Source organism: Rhyacophila brunnea, unplaced genomic scaffold (genome assembly GCF_057557595.1).
Source record: "Rhyacophila brunnea isolate RB1 unplaced genomic scaffold, BYU_Rbru_1.0 scaffold_17, whole genome shotgun sequence".
Taxonomy (NCBI): domain Eukaryota; kingdom Metazoa; phylum Arthropoda; class Insecta; order Trichoptera; family Rhyacophilidae; genus Rhyacophila; species Rhyacophila brunnea.
Genome location: NW_028232827.1, coordinates 19,165,443 through 19,175,463, shown reverse-complemented (window position 1 = coordinate 19,175,463; position 10,021 = coordinate 19,165,443).

The following is a 10,021-nucleotide window of genomic DNA, read 5'->3' as shown; positions in this document are numbered from 1 at the left end:
AAACATTAGTCCGAAAGCATTAATGACTCACAAGAATTGTAACGCATCGTGAAAATATAAAGATTGAAGGCCGCAGATGCGTAGATAAAAGAAACTTATTTTGACTACAAACACTAATAAAATAATTCAACATTTGGGATGTTGGAAAATTTCAATTATCCAAATCATCAGAGTCATATAAGTTCATCCTTATAATTTTCTCAATAAATCTCTGTAATAAGTAGTTTAGACATAAAATCTCATAATAAAAACTTATTATTCTCTAAAATTGTAGTATGATATTCAACCCTAATTTTAGAATAATACATGATCCGTTGAGGCTTGGAATAGTTACAGCAGACAAATACTCAGTGGACACTGGTCATGTTGGCAGACCGAATCTTCTATTTCCAGTCCAAAGATTACCATTTCATGTTCATTGCATTAAATTCACCAGCTAGAAAATAAATCAGAGTTGTTACTGAAACATTTTGATATCCACTCTATTATTAATTAATACTAATAATGACTTATTATTTAAATGTAACAGTAAGACATAAGAAATTTAATAATAATTATTATTTAAATTTTATAATATTATATTACTTCACATGACCCAGTAATTATTAATTTACTGGGTCATGCAATTATTTATCAACTCTATAATATAAAAAAATAGCTTTAAATCTTCAGCTTTTTCTGTCACGTTAAATTTTCTCATATTTTTCGAATACCCATAAAATTGAAATAAAGTACACAATACATATACTATTAATACGGTGAAAATATAATAATTCTATTAAAAGTTGGGGGCAGTTTCGTAGTAAAAAATTTGGGTCTCCATTAAATTTTGTTCATTTTATTTTTGTTATTGTCAATACTGGTCTGAAACTTTTTTTAATAGATTCTCATGGACGACATCCAGTTATAAATATTAAAAAATAAGAGTCATCGATTTATTTTTCTAGATAATTGAACTGAAATATTTCGTCAGAACGCTTCGTTGTTGTGCTTGTAAGGTAAGCGAAAGGATGGTAGGGCGGCGGGTACTCCAGTGAGTGACTGTATGTAGGCAAGGAGACGGAGCTCCACTAGTATAATTTATAATATATAATAATGCTAACATGACCGAAGAAGAAGCAAAAAAATAGGTACTACACGAGTGAATGTAGGAATACATTGAAAGGTATTTATATTAAATGTTAACCCCTTCTAGGTATATTTTAACTTAAAATCAAAATGCTATAACTTACAATACACATACGTAAAATTTATGAGATATTTATAATCATACACACGTATGTATATCATTTACTTAAGTTATTATTATTTAGTAATATATTATAGCCTATGCATATAAATTATTTATGTACATTAGTGCCTGATTCAGTGTTGACAATTATTCACAAAAATATGGTAGACAGGGTAAGAGAAGAGGAACTAGATGGAAGAAATTTCTCAAAATGAAAAACATATTTAAAAACAGGCATTAATTTTCTAAAAAATGGGTCATATTATTTTTAGGAGAACAAAGACCGAAGAAAAATTTATTGTTTCACTACTGATACAATATAAGCCAAGTAAATTGGTCAATACTAAAATATTGTTTACAATATTTTATTTTATAATATGATATCTATTATTTATTTCATTCAAGGAGGATATTATATTCATATTGTAATTATTTTTTATTAAATAAAATTAAATTATTAGCAAGTGAAAGTACAAAATAAATGTCAGTTAAAACTATAATTCGGTAAAATCTAGACTATTTTGGAATAATGTTAGTATTGGTAATACTTCATTTTAAAATTACAAAACATGGTCGCAATTTTTTAATTAAAAAAACGGAATTTGAAAAAATAGATAACCATATGAATAGTTTATTAATAATACTTATATTGGTAGCTAACCACCAACCAGATTGCGATTGATGTGGGTTGCGTAGTAGTCAGTACATTTTTCAGGTATCATTGACATGTCAAAATAGTTCGGTAAGTAATATAAATAAATATTAATAAAAATATTCATTAGATATTATTTTAAAATAAAAAAATTAGTTGTACAGTATTTTTTCGGTTAAAATACTTTATAAACAATAACGCTTTACATTAAATAAAATATAAGTAACACGATGTTATTTATAGCCATGAATAATAATAAATATGCATAATCTTTTCAATTAATGAATTTTTGGTACCTGATGCTACTATGGGTTCAAATGAATCTGGCTAATGTATGCTTATTTTAATTTCATTCTCTAATATAATATAAATATATTATAATTCTATTTGTAATAATTACAGGTTGTTTATAAATGAAACACAAAGTGAATTGGATTTAGAAGATTTACGAATAATATATCATTCATTAATAATATTATTAGTTTCAAAGGCAAATAATTAAATTCATTAATAACCAATCGAAAATGTTTTAATTAATTTTGTTATATTACGAAGTGTTCAAACAATAAATAAATTAAGCCGGCTTATTATAATGTATTATTAAAATGTAATACAATTTTGAAATATGACAATGCTTTATCACATTATCCTAATTATTTGAAATTACTGTTAAATCAAGTAGCAATACGCGATATTAATATAATATGATATTTAAAACAAGATACTTATATAATATATATTTTTTTACATTGATTTGAACATGCTATTACTAAGATGTGATGTAGGTGTAAGTTAAAAACTTTGGTGTACTTAATTACTATTAGATGTTACCTACTTTAAAATAAGGTACAATAAGAGCCACCATCATATGAATAATTTAATATGCTAATATGCTTCAAAAACAAAATGCAAAGTACATCATTGAAAATGTCTATGTCTTTAGGGAGCGCAATTACTTATCTTGCATCCGTCGTTAATGGTGCCTGATAGGCTTGACACGAGGAAACGCTTCCAATCCAGAATAAATCATGGCTGCGACCACTTAGGTAATTGACAGGCGTATGAAAATTCAAATTCATTAGGACACCAGGATTGGAAACCATCCCTCGCGATAACAGGCAAAAGTGTTTCAACAGCAGAAGAGACCGACGAGATTCAAGAGAGTGAAAAGTAAGCATGCCTTGTAGAAAGGCAGTCGAAAAATAATCATCTGACGAATTATCGAAAGGAAAATAGTTAAATGTTTTAAAGTAAAGACATCGAAGAAATTTCTTCTGGACGCGTTCTAAAATAAGCTTATAGGAAACCTATAATATCTATAATAGAATACCTATCAGTATATAAAACTGTAAATAATTAATTTGAGGAATTATATCTACTATTCCATTATATTTATTTTTAATCATATAGCTTTAGTATTTATTTTTTATTTTTTTTTCTTTCTGACAAACAAAATTCATTTTTTAATTAAAAGTAGAAATAAGAAGGAAAGGAAGGAAGGAAAAAGTGGACATATACACATTTTCCTTTGGTTTATCGCACAATAGTAAAGCGTACCTCAAATAAAATGAAATAGGTACTTTAGCCGGAACAGGGCTGAAAACGTTGAATGATAAGAAGTAATGCAAAGTGATTACGTACATCGTACAGAAACCCCACACTTCATTGAATACTGTTGAGTCACTGAGCAAACCGAGTGTTCGGTCAGTTAAACATATGTTTTCCCGCTCGAAAAGGTGATTTATGGCGCGAATTAAGCGCGGGAAAATGCGGGAGATCTGCTCACTAGCACCATGAAGAATAATGCAATATTTCTTGTTCACCGTCAACGAAAATGTTCCACACTTGAAATATCATTGTGCATGCATTATACCTTATACCGCATGAAAAGTCTTACGACCAGATGGTTCCAGACGAAAATTATACATCGCAAACAGTGTTACGTTTGGCAACATCCAAACTCCATAGCTACATAATTTTATATTATATATAATTTCATATACTAATATGCCAGGTAACGTATTACCAATTATTTTACTCACCAAAGTACATTTCTGTACTATTAGTTTGGTATTTCAAAAACGGTTTTACATAATTATAAAAGAAAACTGGTATTTCGGTATTAAAAAAACAAACCCGTTTATTTTTCGAAAGTATTGCCCATTAAATTTAGTAGAAAATCTATGCGTTGCCGATGAAAATATTGTGAGTACAGACGCTTCTCTGCACTTTTTATTTAAGGAGTTGATGGATCAAAATACGTCATTATTAATCAATTTATCTAATATATAAAAATTAATATTTGTGTGTTTGTGTATTTGTGTGTTTGTGTGTTTGTTTGTTCGTATTTAATGCGCAGCCATACCGTTCATCCGATTGCGATAAAACTTTGTAAACTTATTGCTTGCACTTGCGGGAAGAGTATAGGCTATACTAATATATAAAAATGAATGTCTGTCTGTCTGTATGTCTGTCTGTCTGTATGTCTGTCTGTCTGTATGTCTGTCTGTCTGTATGTCTGTATGTCTGTCTGTCTGTATGTCTGTCTGTCTGTGTGTCTGTCCCGTATGCGTTCCTATATCATTCATCCGATTGCAATGAAATTTTGGTAAGTGGTTGTATGCACACCCATGAAGGTTTCTGAATTAGAAAAATCCTCATCTTCTTCTTCTTCTTCATTCTATTTTCTTTTATTCGTATGGTTCCTATACCATTCATCCGATTGCAATGAAATTTTGGTAAGTGATTGTATGCATATCCATAAAGGTTTCTAAATTAGAAAAATTATCATCTTTTTCTTCTTCTTCATTCTATCTTCTTTTATTCATATGGTTCCTATACCATTCATCCGATTACGATGAAACCTTTGTCAGTTGTTGTGTTAACACCCGCAAAGGTTTCTGAAATAGTACAACTATCTTCTTCTTCGTCTTCTTCTTCATTTTATCTTCTTTTATTCGTATGGTCCCTATACCATTCATCCGATTGCAATAAAACCTTCGTCAGTTGTTGTGTTAACACCCGTAAAGGTTTCTGAAATAGTACAACCATCTTTTTCTTCTTCTTCTTCATTTTATCTTCTTTTATTCGTATGGTCCCTATACCATTCATCCGATTGCAATAAAACTTTCGTCAGTTGTTGTGGTAACACCCGCAATGGTTTTTGAATTAGTACAACCATCTTCTTCTTCTTCTTTTTCTTCTATTCTATATTCTTCTATTCGTATGCGTTCCTATTCCATTCATCCGATTGCAATAAAATTTTCGTCAATAATTGTGCCAACACCCGCGAAGGTTTCTGAATTAGTACAACCATCTTCTTCTTCTTCTTCTTCTTCTTCTTCTTCTTCATTCTATCTTCTTTTATTCGTATGGTCCCTATACCATTCTTCCAATTGAGATGAAACCTTCGTCAGTTATTGTGGTAACACCCGCAATGATTTTTAAATTATTACAACTATCTTCTTCTTCTTCCTTGGTTCCTATACCATTCATCCGATTGCAATGAAACTTTGGTGAGTTGTCGTGCGTACGCCTGCAAAGGTTTCTGAATTAGTAAAACCATCATCTTCTTCTTCTATTCAAATGCGTACCTACACACATTCATCCGATTGCAATGAAACTTTGGTGAGTTGTCGTGCGCATGCCCACGAAGATTTCTGAATTAGAAAATCATCTTCTACTTCTATTCTTATGCGTTCCTATACCATTCATCCGATTGCAATGACATTTTGATCAAGTGTTGTGCCCTTGCCCGCAAAGGTTTCTGAATTAGTACAATCATCTTTTTCTTCTTCTATTTGTATGCGTTCTTATGCCATTCATCCGATTGTGATGAAATTTTGACCAGTTGTTGTGCGCACGCCCGCGAACGTTTTTGAATTAGTACAACCATCTTCTTCTTCTTCTATTCGTATGCGTTCCTATACCATTAATCCGATTGCAATGAAACTTTGGTGAGTTGTCATGCGCATGCCCACGAAGATTTCTGATTTAGAAAATCATCTTCTTCTAATATTCGTATGCGTTCCTATACCATTCATCCTATTGCGATGAAACTTTTGTCAGTTGTTGTGCGCACACTTGCGAAGGTTTCTAAATTATTATTATATAAAATACAAAGTTTGTTGTTTGTTTGTTCCATCCAATTTTGATTTTTTTTTACTACATATTAATAACATTAATAACGTTTTCATATTTTGGATTCGATTTTAATTTAGTGTTCTTATGTTTGACCTTTACTCCTATTAGAATTATTTTCATATTGCCATATTGTATTACACAGATATTTTAATATTAAAAAAATAATTAACTCTTATTATTTTTCAAATATCTAAGATAAATATAACCACGAAGTGACCCTGTGCGAAACCGGGTACTTCAGCTAGTTATTTATAAAAAAGAGTACAGGATATGTGGACTGACATTTCAGATGTCTTAAAATACTTGCACAGCTCAAAAATTATGCAGACTTATATGTATCTTCAGAAATATTTAATCCTGACGAAATCAAAATCAAGGTTCTATCATATTATATCGATATATATTTTTAAATGTCAATAGAATATTTTTAGGTATCTACTGTAGTTGGTTAAATTATTCATGGCAGCGCTTTTCAGTGGACTGCAATTGGGGTGGTTTTGATGCAAGGGGAGGGCGGTTACAGAGTGATTCAATCCAGGCACTAATCTTTGATGTTGATATGGCGCGCACGCTGGGCTGGTTTCGTGTTTCCATATTCTTACAGTTACACTATATCTTTGACGGATGGGGGGTAATGAGTTGAAGCGCCGAGTTTCAAAGGCCTCTAAAACGATTTTAGGTAGTTTTGATCTATTAAATCTATGAACTTTCTGTATTTATTTTTTAATTCGTACGTTCTAAGGAATAATTTGGCTTATCCATTTTAGGGGTATTTGAAAAGCACACCCAACCATTATAGCGGGTTTTGAAATTTACCCTAATTTTTATTCATACGTATTGGCGGTTTTTGGCGTTCAATCTTTGGCCATCATATATGTAACAAAAATATCCATCTACATACATATTATTACCTAGCTCAAAATTTTTCAAAAACCGTTTTGAAACTAGGCGCTACAGTTTATGATTGTTTATAAATTACTGTGATTGACCGGGCATTGGTCGAACCGTAACTCGTAATTAAACTTCTTTGATGATGCTAGGGCGGTCAAGCTAGTGCAAGTTTTGACGTTTTGATGATCTGATCATAACTTAATTGTTGATGGGGTAGGTTAGGAATTTGTATGGGATTAGCGCTATTATAATTTGGACCAAATAATTCATATTAATTAATTATTCACATGTACACTATAACCGGTCACGAGGACTAATGACAGTAGTGTAGTTAGTGATAGAAGTGAAACAATTACAAGCACCCAGAATTTTGAGAAAATCTTATATATATATTATAGTAACCTCGCTCAAATTCAAACCCGGAGTCGTCAGATGAAAAATCAGCACCATAATCAACCATGTAACAATAATTTTATTATATGGAATAAGAGAATATAAATTTAATCTGTCTTGTATATTAAATTGATGATTTAGTGTATCTATTTTGTTCTCACTCTAAAGCAGTCTGTATATCAGTAGGTACAACAGTATTCATAACCGACGGAGAAAACTCGATGGCTCTACACAATTTCAGTTTTTTACTTCCATTTTTAGCGATTTCATCGTTTTTGCGGGATAACCGCCTCCGGGTTATCTGATATTTTCCCCAAATGAGACATCTTTGCAGGCATTACTTTAATAGGAAGTACGAATCGTGCCACGACTCACCAATTCAATAACCTTACCGAAGAAAAACGTGCCACGACAAAAATTAATCGCTTGCTATCGATTTTTTGAGACTTGTGATTTTATATCACGACACACTTTGGCAACTATAAATTACGATAATTGTACCTACTTATTTGTGTGTTTTTTTAATAACCCTATAGCTTTTTTTAAATCACAAAATAAATTAATAAGATAAAGATAGAAAAGCCAGTCGCCACAAACCGAGCTACAGTAGTTTTGGTTTATTATTAAGCAATAAATACAAAGCACCTTCAACGTCATCTTATATTATCAATATTTAAGCCGCGTTGCGTTCACGTGACAAACATCAACGCATAATATGATACAAACGTAAAAAATATTGAAAATAACACATTTATTTTTTTGCTGTAAGATTATTTTTAGCTTGTTTTTCTACTAACTTGATTTGCCTATTATTTTCATTCTAAATATCATATTATGACCGTCTTGAATTAGTATTTTTTTTTATATTTACTTAATAAGTTTTTTTTAAACAAATAGATACATACACTATATTAATTGTGTCAGCTTAACACTCGAGAATTGTACCTTCTTCCAACGAATGTAACCCACTTAGCGATTTTAGTAAGAGATTTGCTCTACGTGCAACGTGTGTCGTTAAAAATCTGCGGCTTGTCAGATACTGCCATAGTGCCATAGTAATATCGTATATCGTAGTAAAAGATAAAAAAAGTAACCTAGTGTTTTTGGAAAAAATTATGTGGGACCCTGTGTGTATTTTTAGTGATTTTTCGAGCAGTGTTGTATTGAAAAAATCATATAATTAATGGCAAAAGTTTAACACAGATAAGTAGAAAATGAAAAGAAAAATATTAAACAATAAAAATTGGTTCTAAAGACTATCCAATTACTCATTACATATTATTATAATGATGGAGTTTTGATTGATTTGACAACAATGAAGATTTGATGAATTGTCCATATAATGTAGGGGCAAGTTGTGTTCCCCTGGACAATCTCCAGTTTTAAGCTTTCCTGATTTTTTTTCTCAAAAACTATAAAAAAAAATTAGAAAAAAAGATTAAACTATTCCGAGCTCAGATAAATGATGCATCACGTTTTATTTTTTGTTTCAGAGAATGTTTTTCAATAAGCGAGATATAGACACTTTTATAAAAACCCCTAAATTGTCCATGTATGTTCCTCTGGACATAGGGTCATGTGCTTCTGGACAGTATTGTTACTCTGGACAGCACATAATCAATCATTTTAACTTAGGGATAACCTATATATAAAACGCTATTTATTACTCAAAATGTTTTTATTTAAATTGACAATAAAAATAACACATTTTTGTTATACATAAGTACTATTTAATGAGACAAACAAAAACAAATTTTATCTCTTTGTAAGTACATCTGCAATTAATAGATACTCACTACTAACAGATTTGTCCGATTCATTATTTCAAATATAACACTTTTCACACACAAAAAAACCTTCACGTCACTCCCTGGTATATTTTCTCTATGATTTCTGTATTACTGGCATGTATCAATCACATTTTATTAGGTACGCTAGCTTCAGTACCCAACCTTTTACAAATGCCACAAGTAACCATTAACTCATTACTTAAGATCTCTCCAAGCATGTTTTGTGGCATTTGACTGATACCGAGATCGACAGAATCAATAATTGTATCCCTTTTTCAGTTTTAGTTTTGGCTTAATAATAAATATCCCGTATAATTTTGTTTTTAGATTCCTTTTTTATGTTTCTTTTCAATGTCACTGATATTAATGCATTTTTATCTGGTGTGTTAGTCAATATCCGGGATTTTCCTGGTTTACTACCACGAACGATTTTCTTTGGGGGTGCTTTTAGGAAAAGACTAAATATTTCAGGTAATTTGCTTGTATGCACTATTTTCCTGCAACTCGAGGTAAGAAGAAAATGTCTCGTGCACCTGCTCAGTTGGCATCTGAGAAACTTCGATTGACTCAAAATTCTTTATTTCCGTGACTGAAATAGAGTCATCCTCCTATTGGTTTATTATAATAATTATTGGTTCAAGATTTTGCAGACGATTTTTAACGCATGCTGATAAAAAATCATCTTCTGTAAAAATAGTATCGTTGAGAGGAACGTTACCTGTTACTTAAAATTGCTTACGATAGATTGTCAGTAAGTTATGATCCACGAGGTGATTCCTTGTCTTTCCAAGTTTGCTGCGTGGCACTTTAATATGAACTGGATGGAGATTAAGTTTCTTTATTCATACAAATATGATGCATTGTTGAACAATCAAATATTTGTCCAGAGGAACATTACATGGCAATTTTTAACGGTTTTTA